We start from the raw sequence: 24,657 nt of genomic DNA on the forward strand, positions 1-24,657 counted from the left end.
TCTGGATGCAGGGATATGGCCCTTAGAATCTTGACAACCCGCTTTTTCTAAGTGGATATTTATAAACAATTTTATAATTTAAAAAAATGTTGTTCCTGTTCCCGAGATTTGCACCCATCCATAGGAGAAAGTCCTAAATCCTCGACCGAGAGCTGGTTATTTAAAGAAAATTTTATAATTTAAAAGAAAATGTTGTTCCCGTTCCCGAGATTTGCACCTGTCCATAGGAGAAAGGCTTAAATCCCCGCCCGAAGGCCGGTTATTTAAAGAAAGATTTATATTTTAAAAGAAAATTGTGTTCAATTTAGAACTTTAAAATTTTCCGTAGACACCTATAATGTAAAGGAATGGGCCTAACAGAACCGGTTTGTCAAGATTCTAAGGGCCATATCTCTGGATCCAGAGGAGATATTATAATATGTAGCACCATTTTGGAAAAGTTAAGGTGCGAGCTATAATCTGCAATGTATTAAGCGAATACTCACAATGGGCCCATTTTCGACTTTTTGAGGATTTTGTATCACCTGTATCACCCGAACACTTGAAAATAACCCCATCGTATGACACCTTATTGGATGGTATTTCCATTAGCTTTCCAATGATACAATTTTTTCATCGGTTCAGTAGCGCCGCACAGTGGTTCAGAATCGTTTTTTCCTGGTCAAAATTCTGTAACTTTTGAACGGATAGAGATATTGTCATAATTCTTTTGTTCTTATATCTTCCTATGTATTAAAATGGTCAAACTCCAATAAATAAACAATACAATTACCAAAAAAAAAAAATTTAAAAAAAATTTCGAAATTTTTTTTCAAAAATTTGTAAAAAAAATTACAAAAAAAATTGAATTTTTTTAAATTAAAAAAATCCTTGGGTTTTCATTAAACTTATATAACCCGTATAAAAATTCATATACTCAAAAAAATTTTAATTTGTGCCAAAAAGCTCTAATTCATATGGAAACAGTATAGAAAAACACACATTTTTACCCATGTAATTTTAATAAATTGAAAAAAGTGTTAAACGGACGGAACGGGACGGGTACAAAAGTGGGCTGAAAGAGGAGACTCTAAAGCATCTTTAAGTGAAAACAGAACTTTGTTCCATGTTGTTCCACAAAAGTTCTTGTCCACTAAATTTGGAATTTCATAAAATTTAGTACCTGAGGAAAAATAAAATAGCTCATGTTGTGTAAACGCTACGGTAATTTACTAAAACTATTTTTAAAGGCCATAATTCCACCTGCCTTACAAAAAAAACAATGAACGCAATATGACCGCGCCGGTTCTCACCCCCGTTTTGTACACGGACTTTCGGGTCAAATAACCGGGTAACCCCCAAGAAAAATTCCCGTGATCAGCGCAACAATATCTAAGACTGGAAAAAAATTCAAAAAAATTGGAGAGATTTTAGTAGTTCTATATTCTCAACTAAACTACTAATGGAGTAATTAGTTTCCTGTTAGCTGCAAAAATTGTTCAACCACGGATACCCCAAATATCTTCAATCTGTTGGTACCTTCATATGGGGCATATACCAAAACATGGACCTATGTGGAGGAGTTTCGGAACCTCTGAGAACAGCAAATGTCAAATTACAGCTAGTTCGTTTAAAAATTGTAGCTAAAATCCGAAAATTGCTAGGTAACGTTCTATAGAGGCTATACCAAAAAATCAACCTATGTGGACTATTTTTGATGGGGAAGTTTCGTGACCGCTGAAAACCTCAAGTGTCAAATAAAAGCTAGTTCGGTTAAAGTTTGTAGCTTAAATCCTAAAATACCAAAAATCGGGGGTACAGTTATATGGGGGCTATCCCCAAATATGGACCTATGTTAAAAATTTTTTTGTGGAAAGGTTTCGTGACCGCTAAAAACCTCAAGTGACAAATTTTAGCTAAAAAGTTTTAGCTAAAACTCTCAAAATACCGAAAATTGGGGGTACCGTTATATGGGGGCTATTCCCAAACATGCACCTATGTTAACAATTTCTTGTGGAGAAGTTTCGTGATCGCTGAATACCTCAAGTGTCAAATTGCAGCTAGTTCGGTTAAAGTTTGTAGCTAAAATCTTAAAATACCGAAAATCGGGGGGTACTGTTATATTCGGGCTAAACCAAAACATGGGTCTATGTTAACGATGTTTGGTGGAGAAGATTCGTTAGCACTGAAAACCTCAAGTGTCAAATTACAGCTAGTTGGGTTAAAAATAGTAGCTAAAATCCTCAAAATATCGACAATCGGCGTACCGTTATATGGGGGCTATTCCCAAACATGGACCTATGTTAACAATTTCTTGTGGAGAAGTTTCGTGGCCAAAACATGGATCTATGTTAACGATGTTTGGTGGAGAAGATTCGTTAGCACTGAAAACCTCAAGTGTCAAATTAAAAATTGTAGCTAAAATCCTCAAAATATCGAAAATCGGGGGGTAACGCTGTATGAGGGCTATTCCAAAACATGGACCAATGTTGAAGATTTTCTGTTGAGAAGTTTAGGGACCACTGAAAACTTCACATGCCAAATTACAGCTAGTTCGGTCAAAAAATTTAGCTACACTCCCCAAAATACCTTAAATCGGGAGGTACCTTCATATGGGGGCTAGACCAAAACGTGGGCCTATCTGGATAATTTTTGGTAGCGATGTTTGTTGATCATTGGGAGCATTAAATACCATATATCAGCTAATTCGGTCAGAAAATGTTGGAGGTGCCGTTATATGAGGACTATACCCAAACGTCGACCTAACTTGGTAATTTTTAGTGGAAAAGTTCTTTGGTCATTGAGAATGTCAAATTTCAGCTAATTCGGTAAGAAAATGTAGCTAAACGCATCAAAATGCTCTAAATCGAAGGTATCGTTATATGGGGCCTATACTAAAAGGTGGACCTATCACCACAATTTTTGGTGCAGAAGTTTTGACCTCTTGAAACTCCAAGTGCCAAACTCAAGAAGCCAATTTTGGAGAAAATTTTCCCAAAAATACCTTAAATATGGAGGTACCGTTATATGGGGCCATACCAAAACGTGGACCTATATAGCCCATCTTCGAACTTGACCTGCCAGCGTTCTATTTTAATAATTGCTGTCGCTAGAGTGATTAGAACAGACGGACTAAATCGTCTAAATTTTATCTTGAAGTATATTCTTTATATGATGATTAAGCCTATGTTGAAAATGTTTTTGGTGGACAAGTTTCCCAATTGCTGGGAACCTCAACCTAAAATTCTGAAAATATCGTACGGAAAACTGGGGGTCCCGTTATATGAGGCCTATTCCAAAACGTCGACAAACATCGACAATTTTCTGTGGAGAAGTGTTGTGAGGACTAAGAACCTCAAATGTCAAATCATATCGAAAATCGGGCCGATATAGCCCATCTTCGAATTTGAATTACTTACTTAGCTGAGCCATTACAGAACATTTGTTCCATAGGCCGAACTAAGAAAAGATCTCCAATTCTATCCATTTGTTGCTTCGCACTCTGGAATAAAGCGCCTTTTCATCTCTTCATCCACTTGTTTGCGCCATCTATTCCTTGGCCTGCCAATTGTGCGTGCATCGCCAAGCGGTTCGTATTTATACGCCTTTTTAGCGGGTTCATCTTCGCCCATTCTTACGCCCATACGTTTAACTATATTGATGTTGTTGTATAGCAGATACAGCTCGTGTTCATGCGATGTCGATATTCACCGTCAACGCAGATTGGACCGTAGATCTTTCGAAGAATTTGTCTCTCCAACACACCAAGCACTGCCATGTCTGCTTGCACAAGCTCCCAGGCTTCGGAGACATGCATCAGCACGGGTAGTATCAGTGTTTTGTACAGCGTTGTTTTTTTTTTTTTTTTTTTTTGACGAGATGTTGCTTTTATTTTACACTGCTAGCTTAAACCAAAGTAGCATCTGTTGGCCAATACAATTCTTCTTTTTATTTCACAACTCATATCGTTTACGGAGGTGCCGAGGTAGACGAAGTCTTTTACTACCTCAAAATTATAGGGACCAACTTCCACAGTTGGTCCGAGCTCAATGGACGCATTGCGCGTCGACACCATCAACTTGGTCCTCTCACCGTTTGCCGCCAGACCCACTTTAGCAGATTCTCCTTCGACCTTTAGAAAGGTATCAATTACTTGTTTTACTGATCGTCCCATGATGTCTATATCATCAGCATAAGCAAGTAACATGTGGCTATTAGTGGAAATTGGGTCATTTCTTTAAACATCTGCATCTCGTATAACATTTTCCAGCAGATTGTTGAAGAAGTCACATAAGAGGTTGTCTCCTTGTCTGAAATCTCTTTTGGTACAAAACTCTTCGGAGAGCTTCTTTCCTATTTTAACTGAGGATCTCGTGTCAGTTAAAGTCATTTTACAAAGCCGGATAAGCTTTGCCGGGATACCAAATTCAGACATGGCTTGGAATACCATTGAACGCAGCGGGCTGTCGAAGGCTGCTTCATAATCGACAAAAAGGTGGTAGGTGTCGATCTGCATCTCTTGAATCTTCTCCAGGATTTGCCGCAGGGTAAATACCTGGTCAATGGTGGATTTGCAAGGTCTAAAGCCGCATTGGTATGGTCCAATTATCTCTTGGACCATAGGCTTTAGTCGTTCTTGTAGGAAATACGGAGTAGACTTATGCCCCTATAGTTAGAGCATACAAAAGCCATCAGTTTGATGCTTGACTCTTTGGTAGAATTTTCGGACTTCATTCTGGTTCCTGTACATCTCGATTTTTTCACACTCCCGCTTTTCCATATCCCTCTTTTTCCTGCGGAAAAGACGTTTCTCCTTTCTCCTATTCTCCCGATATCTCTCTCGTGCGCTACGCGTTGCTACGGATTGTAAAGTAGCCCTATATGCCGTATTTTTCTCTTCGGTACCAGCACGACACTCCTGATTATATCATGGATCTTTCATTATACCAAGTAAGGATTTTGCGGCTGTTTGCATGGAGTGGGTAATACTTTGCCATTGCGCTGATATGTTATCGGGATAAGGAGTGCTTTGATTAAGCAATTGAGCTTGTTGAATGGAATATGCTGTAGCTATCTGTTGTGATTGCAGCTTACCGATGTCCAACTTCCGTGTTGTGTCTGTTCAAACTTTGTTTGCTACGGTACCTTTGCTGCAACAAGGTAGTAGTCCGAGTCTATGTTTGCTCTTCGGAACGAACGCACATACAACACGCTCGATGAATGTCTTCCATCTATCACAACGTGATCAATTTTATTGTTGATTTATTGTTTTCTGATCTGGAGACAGCCAGGTGCCCTTATAGATGTCGAGATGTTGAAATCTGGTGCTGCTAACTACCATGTTTTTTGCCGCTGCGAAGTCTATCAGCCTCATACCATTGTCTGGATTTTCCGACTGTTTGGCCAAAGATATTTTCCTTTCCAATTTTGGCATTAAAATCACCTAGAATAATTTTAGTGTCATAGGCAGGACAACGGTCATATGTTTCTTCTAGCGCTCGTAAAATATATCTTTGGTCAGTTCGTCCTTGTCTTCAGTGGGATCATGAGCGCAAATAAAGCTGATGTTGAAGAATTTTGCTGTTATTCGCATTGTTGCAAGTCTTTCATTCACTGGACCGACCAACTACAAATCCGCAACCAAACTCATGCTTTGTGTCATGGCAGCTATAATACAGTGCGTCACCTTTAGGTGTTGTTGTGACGCCTTTCCCATTCCATCGTATTTCCTGTATGGCAGTAATGTCAAATTTGAATTGCCTATGAAAAAATACACTCGGGAGCAAAAATATAGCATTCTAGCTCAATTATCTGTTCCTCTTTCTCTCTCTATCTATCTTACTCTTTCTCTATCTCTCTCTATTACTTTTAGAAATATGGAAATTGGTAGCGATTAATTCACTACTGTCGTCAGCAGCTCAAGCTCCTATGTGACATAAATACTGTAGTTGCGGCGGAGGCGACATCCACGAAATCGACGACCTAAATTACAGCTTAAACATTTCTCTATCAGTTTAAGCTGTAATTTCTGTAATTTCTCCTCTACCTCATCAAGGAGAAATTGCCTTAAAGTTTGAGGGAAAATAGCATCCCAAGCGACATTTGGGAGAATTTATAACTGACAAAAGAGGTGGAAGCTCTAGACACATCAGTGACCCATGTCTCCACTTCCAGTCAGAATACTAACGACAAATCATCGAAAAGGATGGTGAACCAATTTGTACAATTCAATTGGAAGTTCATGCAAAATATGGATGACTTGCTGGAAGCTCCGACCTCCAACATTTTCAAAGCAACATTTCCAAGCAGTCCAAAAACCATCACTGAACGCGAATTTCAGCTTATAGGAACGCGTCGCAAGTTTGTGAGATGGATGGATGGATGGATGGATGCGACGACTGTACAAACATCCTGTTCTGGTGGCAACCAACCACCTTCGGATACCCCAACCACCGTAGATGATGACACAGTTGCAATCCTTTAAGAATGTAATTTATGCTGAAACCATAAAATCCCCTTATCAATGCAGAATAAAAGTCCTCGACCAATGTCGAAGCAGACAAAGACGGCATCAGCTTCCTTACTTCCATACCACAAAGGTGTAAACACGAAAAGACTGGGCTAATAATGGGACTATGAAAGTATCGAACAATTTAGAGGCCGCAAGCTGAAACAACGATCAGTGGTCGCGAATAGAATGAGATCTTTCCAAGAACAGCAGCCTGCAGCCAAATCTGTTAGGCCACCGACTATATCGGCAAACTTAGTAAGATCTACCATGAACAGGCGCACCGCAGATTGGCTTTGGAACATGGATGTAGAGTATCCAAACTAAACTAAATCGCCTCAATAAAGCCTTTTAGGCGCTGAGGCAACATTAAATTTTTGTAATGAATTATTTTGAATTAAATAAAAAAATAAATAAAATATATTCAATGAGCGTCTAGAAAGAGAGCACATGACCGCCTTGTCCAACACATTAAGATTTTTCTAAGAAATTTAATTGCTAAAATTGGGACCACAATCGGCAAGATCGGCCTTCATGATGTAACAACCGACTACGGCCACGTGGATCTCCTCAGATGAGAGAACACGAAACCAGATCGACCATGTTGAGATAGAAGGGAGACACTCTTCCGATTCGGACCATTTCCTTGTATCAACCATGGTACGCACTCGTTTAATTTTGCGGCAAAGGTGCGATCTAACACAGGATGTCGAGAAGCTGCAAACACACCAGATAGCACTCACTTTGGACTCACCGACTCACTCCTTGTCCCGATAATATGAAAGCGAGAATAGGCTACTCTCTTACAACTGCGCAAAATTTATAATTGGGTACCAAAAACAATCATCTAAAATCTGCAGTCAGTAGCAACACGAAGCACCAAGAGAACATATTGAGAGAAGAAGCGTATTTTCGAAGAAGAGCAGGAAAAACATGAGCATAAGAAACTCGAGTTGTTCAGGAGTCAGAACGAAGTCCGACGGGGTATCTCCATAGCCCATTCAATACCAAAAGCGTGATGAAATATTCCATCCGGATCCTCAGAACGCTATCTGTATCAAGTGCCAGCTTGCTTTCGTCTTTGTAGGGGAATGTGCCTGCACTTTCATAAAGCTTAACATCAACGAGAAATTAATTAAAATTATTTTCGCAAAATTGTCAAACGATTTTTCTATTTTGACCAAAGATAAAAAAGTTATGAATATTTCTTTGCATATAGCTTTTATAGAATTGGACTTTGTAAGGCGCGATATCTCTGGAACCGTTAGTACAAAATCTGAAAATATTATGAAATATTTTGTTGTGGAAGGAAATTAAAAACTACTGCTTATAAAAGTATCCGATTTTACTCATAAACCCCCATATATTCATTATGGGGTCTCCGACGATTATTTCGATCTGTTACAAACGGAGTATATTAATCCTCCATCCTATGGTGAAGGATATAATAAATGGCGTAGGGTATACAAATAAATCAAAGTCCTTAATGAAAATAATTCAACTAATTACTGCAGTTCAATTTAACCAGAGTAACCAAATAAGTCAATCTAACCCTTTTTCAATTCCATAATATATGTATGTACATAGAGTATAACTACACCATTGTTGTTGTAAGTTGAACCGCATATAACAAATCTATTTGATAATAACGCCCAGACATTATGTGCATAACATTTTAGTGGTTGTCGTCGTCGTTATCAATAAATGGATTTATATTTGTGGTCATTAAATGACAATTCATTTGAAATTATTTCAATAATAAACAACTACAATAAAACCATGAAAAAAACTGTGTGAACGCATTTTAATGTCATTCTAGTTATTATCGTCGATAAACAATAACAGTTATCATAAAAAATTTTATTTTCTATAATTAAAAATCAATCAGAAAAATCACCAAACATTATTAACGGGCATTAACGTCATTTTAATTGTGACGACAAGAAAATGACAAATGAACAAACAAATCAAACAGCAAATAGAATGCATAGACGCTTACTATTTTTGATATCTAGAAAGAATAGATGACGGGGAACTGCTTGGCTACAATTGCATCAATTTGGGTTATCATTGAATTTTGGTATAATTTAAATTGTATATTTGCATCTCGTGATTTTTGATTTATTTTTAGAGCTTATTTTCAAATTTGGGAAATATTTTAAGATTCTACGTAAACGATGACATAACTTCAGCGAACCTCAAAAGTCAAATTACGGGTAGTTCCGTCAAACAATGTAGGTAAGGCCCTCAAAATACTGAAATCGGGAGGTACCGTTATATGGGTGTTATATGTGATTATGATACTGGGTATCCATTGGTCGATACAGGAATTGAAAAATCTATTAGAGCGGAGGGTAACCCAGCAAAATTTGGAGGAAGGGGTTCTTTGCGATGACGTGATTTCATGTCATCTTTTGCATTGGTTCAAAGGAAGTCGTGAAAGATCCGATCTTTTCATGAGGATTTGAACAAATGCCAAGGAAGTCGTGAAAGATCCGATCTTTTCATCAGCATTTGCACCCATTCCATCGATCCAATAGAGATGATGTTTGTGTTTTTATTTACACGCCTGTTTATATTCATTTTAGTATGTTCCAGTACTGCAAAAATCTACTAATTCTTACTATTTTTTTCCCATAACATAAAGGAAAAATTGTTATCGTAGTAAAAATTAGTAGATTCTGCAGGTTCTGGAACAGACCAAAGTTGTTAGAACTGTCGTCGTGATGTTGTCTTACATTTCCTGCATATCAGACAACTAACCCCCAGTTTTTGTAAAAAATGTTATTGTTCTCACACGAATTGTCAAATTTTGTAGATCGATTTACTCGCTTTAGCGCAAATGTAGAGCGCTGATTTTTAAACGAGGAATCCTTAATGATATGTGGAACGGGTATACGAAAAATTAGATGTGTATGTCATCTGGGGGCTGAGCTATGAATGCCTAAATTATTACGAATATAGACGAACGATCAAAAATAAGTTACAAAAACTGGGGGTTAAACTTCTAAACAATTGGTATTGTATGAAGCTCGAAATATCTGCAATAAAAATAAAGTCCCAATCATCGAGCTAAAAATGGAATCGGACTGCACACATTGCTATTTTAAAAGTTCCCTTGTCTGTTCTAAATCTGACATACATAGAACGAAATCAATCAAATCTCGCTTCTGGGAATTTGAAAAAAAGTCCGAAACGAAAAGGAACAAGAATCTGAAAATAAAGAAGAAACGACTTTGGGAAAGAAACAATCAAAAATAAATTAATTAAGCATAAATGATATTTTCCAGAAAAAGTCTCTCCTCCCCGTTCGTTACATTTTGTTCTTAGAGATCCCTAAAGCAAGCCGGGTTGTAGATCCCTACATACATATTTTCGTCACTAAACAAAAGAGTATACATTTTCAAAATTTTGTTATAAAATAAGAAAATTATAAAATAAAAGTAATTTACGAAATAAAAATAATTAAAAGAGTACATTTGGAGTCCATGTCGAAATTTGATCTGGTGGTGGGAAGATAATAGAAGAAACCTTTTGTAAGATGAAAGAATATCAGTTGCGGAGAACGCAGGAAGTAATCTTTTGCGTTGCAGCGGTGGTGATTACATTGCAATTTTGGATGTAAACTTTTTGCTGATCAATTAATTGTAGTTATTTCGTGAATTCGATTGAATTAATAAAGAGTTTTGTTTGCATTTCTATTTTCCAAACAAGACATGAAAATGTCATGCCAAGGGATTGGTGAAAATGACATGTGAAAGCATTGGTTAAAATGACATGTCAAAGAATGGGTGAAAATGACGTTCAATGCATTGGCTAAAATGACATACCAAAGCATTGGTGAAAATGACATGTCAATGCATTGGTTAAAATGACATGTTTAGGATCCAAAAAAGAACGTCATCTTTTGGGGGTCACGCTCATATAAAATTCATGAATGAAAATGATAAAAAGATGACATGCCACATCACTTGCACCCATGATTCAACTCATGATTTTGCATCGAAGATTTTACTGGGAATGTGGGTTCGATTCCCCGGCCAGGCAAACATCAACATTTTCAACGTTGGCAAAATACCCTTCAGTAATGTTGGCGACATTTTCTGAGTATTTCAGCCACTTTTCTACAAGTGGTGTCTTAGGACACGCCGCAGAGTGCGAAATATGGGAACTTTAGTGGAAATTTACTTAAAAATTAAAGTACATAAAACTAATGAGATTCTTGTTGAATTCTATTGCTAAGTATCTTATGACTAATGCTTCATATTCAGTTTTGCGATTTACCTCGCGAAACAACTAGAATTGCACCCATAAATTTCACATTAGTTTTACAATATTTATTTTCTTAAAAAAATGCTTCTAGCTTTGCTTAAGTAATATAGTGATACCAACAAATTGTACATTAGTTGACTATAGTTTTTGTTGCTGTTATAATTCTCGACATTTTTTTGATTATTTGGTGGTTATAGATTTGTAATATCTACTTTATTTTGGTTGCTATTCGTTCGCGCAGGTTTGCGAGATATGCGACTTTTTCAGAAAGTCATTGGAATATTCATATTCTTATATACAAAAGACAATGTTACTATGTTTGTATGTTTGTATGTTCCGTATAGACTCTAAAACGGCTGAACCGATTTTCTTGAAAATTTCAGAGAATGTACAGGGAACACCCGTGGTGAAAATAGGGTATATGAATTTCGGAGGGGGCGGGAACCTACCCCATGCCCTATTTTTTAAAAGCGCTATTTTAACAAAATTGACGAACGTATCGAAAAGAAAATTAATTTGCGAGACAATAGTTGTTGTGTCTCCGACCCTAGGTACTGATGTGGGGCCTAAAGACCCGACCACGCCCACTTTTTTAAATAGCTTATATATTAAAAACTGCTTAACTGATTTTCTTGAAAATGTCAGAGAACCTAGTGGGAGGGCCCGTGGTGAAAAAAGATTATATATTTTGTTGAATCACGGTGGGGCGAGGAACCTCCCCCATGCCCTATTTCTTTGAAAACGATAATTTATCAAAACTAAAGAACGTATCGGAGAGAAAATTAATGTGGGAAACAACGGTTCTTGCGTCTCCGACCCTAGGTACTTATTTGGGGCCTAAACTCCCGACCACGCCCACTTTTTTAAATAGCTTATATATCAAAAACTGCTTAACCGATTTTCTTGAAAATTTCAGAGAATCTACGGGGAGGACCTGTGGTGAAAATAGGTTATATATATTGTGTTGAATTTCGGAGGGGGCTGGGAACCTCCCCCATGCCCTATTTTTTTGAAATCGATATTTTAACAAAACTGAAGAACGTATCGGAGAGAAAAATAATTTGGGGACAATGGTGGTTGTGTCTCCGACCCTATGTACTCATTTGGGACCAGACTACTTATTTTAAACCCTTTTAGCACGCCCATTTTTAAATACGTTATATCTCCAAAACTTCTGAACCGATTTCCATGCCATTTTCAGATGATGTACAGGGAAGGCCCCTGGTGGAAATAGGCTATATAAACTTACGAACGTGTCCGTTTCCCCAACCCTGGGTATACATTTTAGCCGTAAGACCCGACCACTCCCAATTTCTGAAATATGTTACAAATCAATGGAAATACCAGATGTTATGCATAACGAAGCTTTGATCTTATTGGAAAGGAAGTATTTAGATTAGAAGGCAACATATCGATAGCTACAACTTCATCAGGTATACATTATAAGAAGGTGCAAGGACGACACAGTCGACCCTTAAGTTACCACTGGACATTCTTTTGATTGAACTAGAGCTGGCAAAAAATCGATGGTACTATCGATAAAATCGATTATTTTTTAAAAATTAAATATCGATAGATAGTTTTGCCTATCGATATTATCGGAACAAAAATCCACAACCTACAATTCATTGAAATAAATAGAAATTTCGCTGCTTTTCGGTTTTGTGTGTGTGAGAAAGTAAGTCCGTAGTTACACGTACACATTTTTCGGAAAAGTAAAATGCATTTTTTTTAATATTTTTATAAAATAAAAGCAATTGTTTATTCTCCTTTACATTTCTGTGAACTACTTGTACAAAATGTCAAGAAAAGCATTGACATTACCGCAATTTTCATCTCCAAATTAATAGTGTTGACAACTTAACGATGATATCGATAACAATCGATATTTTAAAATATTATATCGTAAATATCTAATGTTGGGAATATCGATGGTTTGCCAGCTCTATTGCAAACATGTAATATTAAATAGAAGTTATCATCTGGAACGCATGTACGATGGCTCATACAAATTCCCAAGAAGCTTTAGAACGATTCTTAAAGGATTTAAGAGCAATTCACGTTTAGATTTCAGACAAACACTGACAGTTATACTATTCCAGCAGATGAAATAAATGCATGCCTCAAGTCGTCAGTTAACATACCGCCAAAATTTCATATAGACACCAACATTTCTGAAGATGTTTTATTTATAGTCACTTGCAGTTCCCGACTATTTTGCGACGCAAGAAAAATATAATTTACTTAAGAAAAAGTAACATAAAACAAGGGCCAGCAACGTGGACCGGGCCGGCTAGTATATCTATATTTTTGAAAATTTGATAGAAGAACCGGCATTAGACGTCAATGTTGGTTTCGTTTATCCCAAAATGGGTTCACCAATACTAAGAAATGTTGCTTTTAATAGTTTTATGACTATTCTTCCGAATTTCATTCACATTTTATAGAAAAAATGGTTAAATTTGAGCAGTTTTTTCAGGACATCGTTAAGTACCTAAAAGAAATCATAGTTGCACCAGATGCTTTTAGGTGATATACTCATTTGCAGGACCGTGTAATAAGATAACCACATTCTCAGTCGAATTTGTAAAATTTATGTTATATCAATGACACTATATTAAAAATAAAAATCTAAAAAAAAAATTCATTTATGTGGATGCTTGGGGGAAGGGGGGGGGGGGGGGGTTAAAGCAACGATCTATGCTCTATGCAAAGATCTATTTAAATATCCCAAATGGGGTACCCCCTCATATTGGGGCTCTAGCAACACGAGAAAATACGTTGCTAATATTTCGCGAAACGGTTTTCTACCTACGGAGAACATAAAATACCAAAATGCAAACAAATAGATTGGTAAATGTGATTGGAATCTTTAAAATATGTTATATTAGCCGGTACCGCTCAATGGGGGCTATACCTAAACGCGAACAGATATTGACAATATTTTGTAGATATGTTCTCCATCCACTGAAACACCAATGTACCACTTTGCAGCAAAATCGGTTGAAAAATGAACCTAATACGTAAGAACGGTCACCACCGATATGTGGGGGCTATAGGAAACCGCAGTTCTATGTGGCCCATATTTATCCACATACGACCCTTAACTATAAGAAACATTTTTGGAAAATTTTAGTAACCTACATTCTTCACATTAAAAGTTATGAGTAAAGTTCCACTAATGTGCCCATATTTCGCACTGTGCGCCGTTCGGACTCAGCGATAAACTGTAGGTCCCATATCAATGTGATTATTAGTACTGGTCACTGTATGATTAGATCTCTAACTTCAACATAGGATGAGTGGAGTTTACTACATTTACATTTTAGGTTTCAAATAAAAGACACCGATTATTTTTTTTGGTTGATATGGAATAGAAGATCATGGTGTAAGAAAGAAGGTGATACAATAATACCAACTGATGTCTTCATTAAATCAACAATAAATAACAAATACATATTTCGCTTCTATAAAGAATATCTGTGTACAACATCTCCATTTAAGCTTCGCGAAGAATAATTTACCGTTTTCTTCTACCTTTGGTGGATATTTCGAGCAAAAGCAGAAGACTACGGTTTGAATTCGCCTCAATTCGCCTTTGGATCACCTTGTTAAATTAGTCTTGGATTAGATATTAATTTTTCGAACATATCTCCATTACCGTAAATAATTTTGTTAGTTCGTTTTGTAAACATTACAATCTGAAGTAAAGAGTAATTTGAAGTTAAGCCATTGGGGGAATTCTCCAGACTTAAGCAATTATACTACGTGTTGTCAGGCGCCATTTGACATTTACATTGGAAAGTTTGATACTGTTTGATATTGTGGAAAGTTTGACCATGTGTTGAGTTGTCTATAGTGGCTTGAAAAATCTATTTGCCAGAAAAATTAAATTTACTTGCGAACATTTTCGTCTGAGCATTTTCACAACTTTCGACGAAAGTTTTCCAAAGACGACAGTTGTACCAAAGAACAATGATGCCGAGCGTGATCTACACTGGCCAACGCGACTTTTGTTTCAACCGATTTTTTTTCGTTTCTAACTGAAACCGGCGAGTTATTTTTAAAACCGGTCGCGGTTGTTCTCCATCAGCTCTTGCTCTTGTGATATAGCTCAAAATTGTTTTTTACAAGTTTTACACAGAATTTCGTTATTTTCTGATACAAACAAATATTTTTTGTGGTGTGTTCTACACAAATATATCAAGGAGATGTTGTACGCTCGATACAAAAAATTTGTGAAATAATTATGGTGAATATATGTCAAAAAAATATAGAAAATATACGACGGACCTTGCAAAAATTGCATATTTTGAGTAGGATCTTCATATAGCATACCGGATATGCTTAGGGTGTCTACTATATAGTCCAGTATTAAAATATATAATATAAAGTTCTCAGAGCCCATGATTCTGTCATAACCTAAAAATTGTCATGATACATAAATTCGATATTGCATGAACGCCTGCCCGTAAAAAGGGTTTGTAGTCGTTGGATCCAACACGACTTTGCAAAGAAATTTAAAAAAAATACAATCGTGGTGCTGAAAAAGACTTCTATAAGACCGTCACAGACGAATCGTGGATCTATGCGTAGATACATGGATCTATACACAGAAAAATATATGTTAGAAATATGTTTGGATATAAACAAATATATGTTTGGGACAGGTTGCAAACAAATATATGTTTGCAACATTTTGTAACGTATCTCAATTTTATTTGTTTGGGTACCAACATATTTTTTATCTTAGAACATACGGGTGGAGAGAGGATTTTTGTCAAAGAGCGTAACAACAGGGCTCTCACTTATTTCATTATAAATAGTTGTGTTAATAAAACGGCGCCACTTTCCACACATCGCTTCATTCAATAGATTTATTGAAAGAACACTTCGGTGTGCACGTTTTGGACCAGTCGATTGGCCACCAAGACTGTTTCCTGTGAGAATATGTAAAGTCAAAATTGTATGCGGATAAAGCCGCTTCGATTCCGGCCTTGGGGGAAAACATCAGACGTGCCATTCGCCAGTTACCAGTCCAAAGCTCGAACGAGTCATTGAAAATTTCACTCAACGGATGGGCCGTCTGAGACGTAGCCTCGGCCAATATTTGTTAGACATAATCTGCAAAAAATAATTTGTCATCGAATGCACTTTCAAATGATAATAAACATTCCCCATTCAATTTGATTTTTCTGTTTTTTTTTTCTTTAAAGAAAGTAGGAACCTCTTAATGGATGACCCTTTATTTGAAATATGTACCTATTTATTACATTATATAATCATTTGATTCCAGATGCCGATTTCCCGTTGATGTTTTAAATTTTGAGGAGAATGTGTGTTATTTTACAACTAACGAGAAGCGTTCAACGATGTTTCTTTCTATATTTCATAATTAATAGTTTTTATGTGTTTTTCTTTCCAAAAGTGTGACACTTTTCCTTGTATTTGAAATTTTGTATGTACCTACGTGTGTGTTGTTGCTTTTGTGTTTAGTACATTTCAATAAAAACCACTACCACACCAAATGTGTGTATGTATATCTTTTTTGTGGATTTTGTATTTGTATTTATATTTCATCTAAACAGATATTTGTTTGCATCCAAACATATAATTGTTTGTACCCAAGCATATAATTGTTTGTACCCAAGCAAATATTTGTTTGCACCCAAACATATATTTTTTTGCACCCAACCATATATTTTTTTGAACCCGAACATATATTTGTTTGCATGACCCAAACATATGTTATGTTTGGGACTGTTAGACATATGTTACAGAGGCCTTTTTTTCTCCGTGTATTCCGCTTGAGCAACGTAGGACAGTAAATTCGTAGCGGTACACCACAATTTGTTTGCCTGAATTTATCGGAGAAATTGGAAAGACGAACAAAAGAGACGTAGCGTTGCGCACCATGACAATGCGAGCTCTCACACATCGGCTCGAACAAGCGCTTTTTTGACCGGACAAAAAGTGGAATTGATGGGTCATCCGCCTTACAGCCCTGACTTGGACCCCAAAGACTTCTTTTTATTCCCGGATAAACTTAAATGGAAAGGTCATGAGAAAGAAAACATTTCGAGACAAAGTTCCAGTTAAAGTTTTCTAGAAAAAAAACAAGACACTTTGAGGTCTATCCTGACATAGGCAGGACAGAGCAGAATCTTTCTTATCTGTTATTGCCAACTACGTAAGCAAGCTTTAATTTTAAGGTGTGATGTATGTGAATATTTGTGCAAAACATTCCATGAGACAATGTAACATTGAAATCTCAAAACAAATCTGTTGTAGCATCTTAATTTATGATATATTGTGAGTGTCTGTGTTTTTGACTCAATTTGATGGAAAGAGATTTAATTTGTTGAAATTATGATTTCGATTTGCTTCTGTTCTTCTTGTTGCTTGTACTGCCTTCGGCGTGATTTTGCAAAAAAAAACGAAAAGTTCAAATCAAATGTGACTAAATTTGCAAAATGTTTATAATAGAAGGAAATTACTTGTGATGAGTTTGTTCTTACATATAGCCACGACGTACAAACTTACTGTATATTTCAAACAAACAGAAAAACGCGCTCAACCATTTAAAGAATTTGAAAATTCTGTGACTAATGTGCATTTAGTTTTTGTTTAGTCAAAACGCTTAGTTTTATTCGCAGCAACAATATCTTTGTCAATTTCTGTTGTTGTTGTAGTTGTTGAATAAATAAACAGCAGACGCTCTTCTTTCTATCTACTGAATGTGACAGTGACTCTGAATTTAGATTCATTAGATGAAAACGTATGTGTGTACCTAAAGTAGACTATATGTGAAACCTTGCAACAGTTGATGTAGCACAATGTCTTCAATTAGATTTAAACATTTCTAAGCTTTAGAACATTGGCAAAGTTTAAACTTTTACTTTAATAGTAAATATGTAAATATGTTGTTGGTGAGTGTGTATATTTGTGGGTGTTTGAAAATTCTTCTACGTTTTATGATATTGAATACATTTTTAAATTCAATATACTTTTATTTAATTTTTATACCTTCCACCATAGTATGGAGGGTATATTAAGTTTGCTCTTCCGTTTGTAACGCATTAACATAATAATATTCTTGATCAGGGTAAAATTCTGAGTCTGTGCCGTCCATCCGTACGTCTGTTGTAATCACTTTAGCACCCACAACAATGGAAGTAGAACGCTGAAATGTTGTGAAGATGTGTCTTTTGTTTGCAGGCAGTACGATGATGGGATCTATTCGTCCACGTTTTGGTATATACTCCCATATAACGGTACCGCAACAACAACAAAGAACGGAACACACGTGTTTGGCCGCATACCCATCAACAAAGCAAAAACAAACTTTTTCAACCTCCCTTCGTCGCTTCTACGTCTTCTATTGCACCATACACACAGCCCTTTATTATGAAATAAGCGAGATTCATGATATCTTGGAATCCAAGCAAATAAAATTAAGATATGTTACAAAATGTTGCACCCAATATGTTTGGATCCAAATATATATTTGTTTGCATCCAGTCCCAAATATATTTATGTTTGGATCTAAACATGTTTCTAACATATATTTTTCTGCGTGTAAAACAGATGTCTATACAGTCTGTTTCATGTCAATAGCACATTTCAAATTGTTATTTGTTGCTTCATTTTAGTTGATATTCGTCGAATAACATCGGATATGTTTATATATCTTGCTTTGTAATTTTACGAAGTATCTTTCAACAAAAAGTTTGGCTTCGTTACCTTTATATATATTTTTTAAAGTTTAAAGTGTTTCATCGGAATAGCACATTCCATAATAACTTGAGTACAAATGCAAATTTTGAATGTTACTATTACGATTCTTTAAAATTGGAACGAATAAAAGCTATTTCAAGTTTAAAACGCTAAAATTGGTCAACTATGACTTTAATACTGGGGATATAAGACCTTTTGAAAGCTGTGGTCTTTAGTAGTCTATAATGCTTTAATAATTTGGCATAAGTAGACAGTTTCTTCTTAGTTTTATTAAAAACTAAAGAAAAACGAAGGAATGAGGAGAAATACTGCAAAATAAACTTGAAATTCTACTCAAAATTGCGTATTTTGGGTCTAGAAACTTCAAATGCCTGCGATTCCTATACCGTAATACGGGTCAATGTTGACATTAAGATAAGTTAATCATTAAAATATCAGGTGATTGTTATTGCTCTGGGTCTGAGACAACATACTATAAAGGAAAGAAACGAGTTCCGTCCTATACACAGAAAGAAAATAGGTTGAATTTCTGACATAGACATAAACTGGATATAACCCTAAATCAGATCTGAGTTAAATTTAAAACTTATGTTGGAATTCAAATGCCCAAGCTAGAATAACAAACTATTTTAAATAGAACAACATCCTTCATTAATTATTTTTTATACCCTCAGCATTTTTGCTAACGAGGGTATATAACTTTCATAGCGCAAAATGTGCCTCATCGAAATAATGGTTTTAGACACCAAGTATGTTTGGACGAAATGTGTTTCAGACAATTTGGAGTCGATTTAGCAATGTCCGTCCGTCTGTCTGGCTGGCTGGTGCGCACGATAACTCTCGAACGGATGAACCGATTTGGTCCAAAATTGGGCTTTCGTATTATTTTGCCAAAACTTAGTTTAAGTTCGAAGATGGGTTATATCGGTCCACTCCTTCCGGTACCTCCCCCACAAAAGTTCGGAAATATTCGGGAAAATTTGTGCGCACTATAACTCTTGAAGGGAGTAACCGATTAGGTCCATACACTGCGCGTCGTAAAATTTCTACCAGACTTAGATGAGGTTCTAGTATGGACTCAATCGGTCCACTACTTCGGGTACCTCCCACACAAAATTTCCGAAAAGTTCAGTTTAGGACCTGTTCGCGAATCTCTTTTTCTTGTAGCAACTTGTATTCACTGCCCCGTTTACGACGGTACATGTCTCATTAGGGGCAAGTCCATACTTCCTGAGAAAATATCCTGGAAGATGCAAACAAACCACTATGACACAGTCTGTAGTGGTTGGAGCGCAAGACAACTCTCGAACGCATCAACCGATTTGGCCCAAAATTTGGCCTTCGTAATATTTTGTCCAAACATAGTTTAAGTTCGAACATAAGCCATATCGGACCACTCCTTCAGGTACCTCCCCTACAAAAGTTCATTATGTTCGGAAAAATTGTTCGTACGATAACCCTTGAAGGGAGTGACCGATATGGTCCATACTTCCTAATATATCTACCAGATATAGATCAGGTTCGAATATGGACTATGTTTGTCCACTCCTTCGGGTACCTATCACACAAAATTACGGATAAGTTCACTTTAAGACCTGTTCTCGAATCACTTTGATTTGTTGAAGCAACTTTCATTAGCTGCCTCAATTACGACGGTAAAAGTTTTTTTCAGGGGCAAGTCCATACTTCTTGAGAAAACAGCCCGAAAGGTGTAAAAAAAACCCTATGGCACCATACGTAGTGGCTGGAGAGCATGATAACTCTCGAACTAACCGATTTGGTTCAAAATTTGGCCTTCCTGATATTTTGTCATACTTTCAGTTCGAAGATAGGCAATACCGGTCCACAACTTCCGGTAGTTTCCCCGAATATTTAAAAAATGTCACTTAAAGGGTATGCACGATATCTCTTGAACAAATTTGGTCCAAACTTTGGATCTCCTAATATTTTGTCCAAATTTAGTTTAACTTCTAAAATGGAGGTACCTTAGGGTACCTCCTCCACAAAAGTTCAACATTTGTGTCTAAGTGCAGTTTCAGGTCTGTTCGAAGATCCTTTGGAAATATATGCCGATGCTGTTTGTTTTTGTCCTGCTTACAACGCTATTATGTTTTCCGTGGACAAGTCCATGCTTCCTGGCATACTGGTCCATAAGTTATATGATGACCTACTGAAATGATTAGTGGGCGCGACATCTATCGAAAAGATATGACTCCCAAAATAAGACAAACTGAAATGACTAGTGGGCGCGATATCTATCAAAAAGATATGACTTCCAAAATAAGATCCACTGCCATAATTCCATTCCATTAAGTACCTCCTCTGCAACACTTTTGAACTTTAATCCTAATCCATATTTTCGTCGCCAAATTTCCAAAAAAGGCCACAAGATAATGAAAAGACCATAAATACATTCGATCTGACCGTAGATGAAAATTTCATTTCACATAGGCTGAAGGTATATACAAGAAATTTAATATATTTGTAATCAATTTAATTTTTAAAAAAATGTCGAACTTTAACTTTACTAAATTTTATGTTTCTGTACATCAGATACCTCTACAAAGATATTCAAGTACAAAAAAGTCGAACTTTACCCAGAAAAATACTTCAAAAATAGCAAAAATGTAGTGCCTTAAGGTGTTCGAATATGAATTTTGCCTTGACTCTGAACGCCATCTACCGTAAATGATGGAACGAATTATACTATATCTTTGTTTCAGGTAAATTATTCTCAAATATTCTCTATGCAATAAATTAAAGCACTTGTTTCTACCGTATTTGCATTTAAATAACGATTTTACTCATTTTTGAAGGGTGTTCGAAAATGAGTTTTGCATACTGTATATCCTTTTTAAATTTGTTTGTATTTCAAATGCCTCTGCGTAGAAGCCGTAATGACTATATAAAGTATAACAAGTAAGAGAGGGCTATAGTCGGACGGACCGACCATGTGATACCCTACAACCACTTGCCCTGAACATTAGTCGCACGGAATTTATTTTACATTATTGCGACACGTTATATTTTGTTTTAAAATTTGCATTAAGAACGAGACAAAAAGCATTTAAAAATAGCATTAGATGACTTTTACCGAATTGACCAAAGAACAAGTAAGAGAGCATCAGTCAGCTGTGCTGGCCAAGATATATCCTTAGCCTCTGACCAAAATAGAAGCAAACACAATAATTTTACAGTATATACAATATATTGATTTTGTATCACGAGTTCGTAATGTGGGGCTATACCAAATAACAGAGGTGTACCAAAAATAGTAAACAAACTTCTAATTCATAGAGAACTCTAAATACTAAATTACGTTAAACTAAGTTTGGAGGCAATTTTTTAAAAAAGTTTGAGAGTTATCTTGCATATCAGACACTTTAGTATGGGTTTTTTGGAGCTTTCGGCTATGTCAGGAAGTATGGACTTACTACGGAAAAAAATTGTATCGTTATGAAAACAACCTTCTGCAAAAAATTTTAATAGATCCGATACGGGTCACACTGCACTTTTTCCAAATTTAGTGTGAGAGGTACCCGCAGGTCGTCAAGTTTTCTTGATGCTTTTATGCCATTATCTCAGGATGTATGGCCTTACTAAGGTACTCGAAGGTGTGGACCGATATAGTCCATATTTAAACCCTACGTATGTCTAGAAGGAATAATAGAGTTGTCGTCCGCACAATTTTACAGAAAATTTGTGAACTTTTGTGTGGGAAGAAAGAGTGGGTCGATATGGCCCCTTTTCGAACTGAAACTAATTTCGGGAGAAACATTACGAACTTCAAAATTTGATTGCACCAGCCAGACAGACGGACAGACAGGGCCAAATCGACACCAAATTGTTTGAAACGAATTTCCGCCAAACATACTTGGAGTTTAAAACTATTATTTCGATTAGGCACATATTTGGTCGATAAACCGTCGTTAGCCTAAAGGCTGAGGTATATAAATTCTTATATTTCGATGTATTGCATTGCTTTTTACCAAAGGTGGTACACAAACTTCAGACCCATTTTCTAACATGCGGTAAATATAGTTCCTTGCAAGCCTAAACGATAAAGGAACCCACTTATATGTTCGACAATTTGCATCAACGGATAGGTCAAGAGTTAGTTTTGCGTTTCTAATTTGTCGGAATATGCCCCCAAGGGTTTAAAATATGGAACAAAAACTAAATTTGAATATTTTTCCCACGAGAATTAGGTTCAATTTCACCCCCTAACTACTATCCTATTATTATCCAAGCTGAATGGCATTCTCCTTGACCAAAACTCTTACGTCGTGCAAAAATATTTCAGTATTGAGCTATAACTACGATATCTAGAGTGATTACTATTACACTACACAACTAAAGCAGTGGGATCCCTGTATAAAATAGGCTGTAACTCTGTTATCTGACCACGCTTATCAACATAATTTGTATCAATGGAAAGGTCAAGAGTTCCACTTTCAAATATAACTAACGTGGGAGGAACATGTGTTCCAGCAATAAAGATATAGTCATTATACTAAAAATTGTATCAATTTTCACACAAAAGTTTTGGCTAATTTAGACCACTAAATATTATCTGACCATTATCAACAATTGCAGGCATATTCTTTATCGTAAACCCAAACTTTATTTAAAAATTCGCGCCGATCAGACTACCATTGCGACCTTCAGAGCCGCTACCAAATTTGATAAAAATTTTGTTTTTGGTCCATTTCACCCGCTAAATATTTCACGATCATAGCCAAAAACTATAGGGGCCTATTCTGGTCTGAACCCGACCTCCATACAAAATTTCGTGAAGATTGGTCCATAATTGCGGCCTGTAACGTGCGTACAATTTTTAATGGACGGACGGACGGACACACATCTCAAAATCGCTTTATCTCGTCGAAATATGAATTTTGGTATACCACATGGGGGGGTCTACGACGAATATTTCGCGGTGTTACATGAATTTTTCGAAAAACAAACTTATAATACCCTTTCCACATTCTGGTGTAGGGTATACAAATGTTGAATTGAACTTCTTATGTAGATGTTAACATTTATTGTTCACATGTATGTACACCACCTCGCTGTGACTCATTGCATTCTAAACAAATTTCATAAGAAGCCGCCAGAAAATATACTAATTTTTTTTCCAAGCAACCAATTTTAATTACCGTCAAATGATGTAGACATAACAGCTATGCATTTCAATTTCTGAAATTGCCGTACATCTTGCAATGCAATTAGTTTTGTTTTACTTTGTGCTGGTACTTAGAAACTATAGAAAAGAAAAAAAAATGAAAAGCAATAACACTATATTGCACACACGCATACACACCCCCACTTAATTGCCATTGACCGTCATGAAGAACGGTTTGTCGGTCAATTTTTTTTCCAATGAAAGTCAAAGCCAAACGACCTAGCGACCCAAATTGAAGACACCATCTCTAACTGGACCACACTGTCTGTCTGTCCGTTTGTCGCACACTTCTTTCTGTTCTGCTGCTTCTTTCTTCATTTCCATGTTGTTTGGCGCTTAATGTCATTTCCTTTTTGCTTAATGGAAACCAGCGTGAGTGACCATCGTAATTGGATTGAATTGTGACAAAGATTAGTAGCCTGTACAAGGCTGTTGAAACTAACACCATGGCGGATGTTAGCTTAAACCGTACATTAGTTAAGGCATGCGGACACAAAGAAAAAAGAACAGTTTGGAACATTTGATGGGATAAGATACAATTTGATGTGTGAGACTATGATGAGTTGCATCGTTGTATTATTATGTGTGATATTAATCTCAAGTTAGATGAAAAGAAGAAGAAGAAAAAAAAAACAAAACACACTTGAATTAGCAACATCCCACTATTAAACATTAAGGCAAACACAAATAAATGACGGTCATTGTGCATGGAAATTTGTTGTTTTTCCATTAAGTAGTGTAGTAGTGGTAATGGCGATGATGATACTTGAATTATTTTGTTGTTGTTTTAGCTGCTATTGTGTTTATTTAATATCACACTTAATTTAATAGACTAATTTTACTATTAAAATTCGTCCATTTATTCTGATTGTTCTTGAGAGGAACACAACAACAACAAATAATATATTTAAGTATAATTTATAATATTTATATTATGGGGTATTCCATAAAAAATTTAACCAATTTTTACTGCGAT

The 24,657-nt window shown here is 36.2% G+C and overlaps 1 protein-coding gene across 2 annotated transcripts in view; it reads right to left on the minus strand.

The window, feature by feature from the left end:
* Positions 1 to 24,657, minus strand: part of LOC141395246 (uncharacterized) — a 365,020-nt gene that overhangs the window by 313,172 nt on the left and 27,191 nt on the right. The window lies entirely within an intron of this gene.

The sequence above is a fragment of the Musca autumnalis genome, unplaced genomic scaffold (assembly GCF_047663935.1).
Source record: "Musca autumnalis isolate F117 unplaced genomic scaffold, ASM4766393v1 scaffold_2, whole genome shotgun sequence".
Classification (NCBI taxonomy): Eukaryota; Metazoa; Arthropoda; class Insecta; order Diptera; family Muscidae; genus Musca; species Musca autumnalis.